General features: G+C 35.4%; 1 pseudogene; it reads left to right on the plus strand.

Annotated features, from left to right (window-relative positions):
* The first annotated feature begins 195 nt into the window (after positions 1–195).
* Positions 196–1,171, plus strand: LOC101360043 (52 kDa repressor of the inhibitor of the protein kinase pseudogene; annotated as a pseudogene).
* The last annotated feature ends 59 nt before the right edge of the window (positions 1,172–1,230 follow it).

Raw genomic sequence — 1,230 nt, forward strand, 5'->3', positions numbered from 1 at the left:
TTAGAGGGTTAATATGTTGTGGGGTTGTTAACCAATGTCTTAAAACAACGTGTGTACTACTGTTTCATGAGAAACTATTTGTTCTGAAAGCCTTTACCTGAAGTACAATAAAATAAAAAAAAAGACAAAAAGAAAACTAAAGAATGATTTGATTATTTTATTTCTCAAAATTAATTGAAGCAGATACTTGTGAAGTCACTGGGAGAATCCTTATAGGACAGTTCTTGTAGATGATGTTATACCAACAATATTTGATCTTACGAGGCATCTTAACAATCCACTAAGTAGACACAGAAAATGAATACAGAATTGAGTGAAGATGAAATCAGGACACTGAAACAGAAACAAAAAATTGATGAAACTTCTGAACAGGAACAAAATCATAAAGAAACATACAACAGCAATGCTCAGAACCTCGATGCAGAAGAAAATGGTGAAGAACAGGATGAAGACATTTTACCTTTAATCCTTGAAGACAAGAAAAAAAAATAATACCTATAATCTTAATTTTATATTTTGATTCTTATGGGAAAACAAAATATAACTCTGGATCGCCATGAGGCTGATGACATCCCAGAAAGTCTCTTTATTCCTGATGATATTGAAGTGCTGTTGGAGTGCCATATAAATTCTGCTGAAGAGATTCTGAGAAAGTACTTTGAGACAACAGAGGTTAACACAATGTTCTGATTGAAAACACGGCAGAAACAGATGTTACAGAACTGTGAAAGGTGTATTCGGGAAGAAACTATCAGGGAAATGAGAGACTCACCCTTTTTTTCTATTACCACCGACGTGGTGCACTGTGGAGATAGCAGAAGAGCATCTGCCCGTGTTGGTGAGGTTTGTCAATTAATCTTGTAACCTGAGAGAGGAATTTGTGGGCTTCCTGCCTTATAAAGCTGATGCAGAAATTCTGGCAGTGAAATTTCACACTGTGATAACTGAGAAATGGTGACTAAACATGGAGTACTGTCTTGACCAGGCTTACATTGTGTCCAGTGGATTTTCATCCAAGATGAAAATTGTTGCTTCTAGACTTTTAGAGAAATATCCTCAACCCATCTACACACTCTGTTCTTCCTGTGCCTTAAATATGTGGTTGGAAAAATCAGTAACTCTTATGGGAGTATCTGCTGCATTGGGAATGATTAAGGATTTTTTTTTTTAATATTTTATTGTACTTCAGGTGAAGGCTTACAGAACAGATAGTTTCTCATGTAACAGTAA

The sequence above is a fragment of the Trichechus manatus genome, unplaced genomic scaffold (assembly GCF_000243295.1).
Source record: "Trichechus manatus latirostris isolate Lorelei unplaced genomic scaffold, TriManLat1.0 scaffold05617, whole genome shotgun sequence".
NCBI classification, from domain to species: Eukaryota; Metazoa; Chordata; class Mammalia; order Sirenia; family Trichechidae; genus Trichechus; species Trichechus manatus.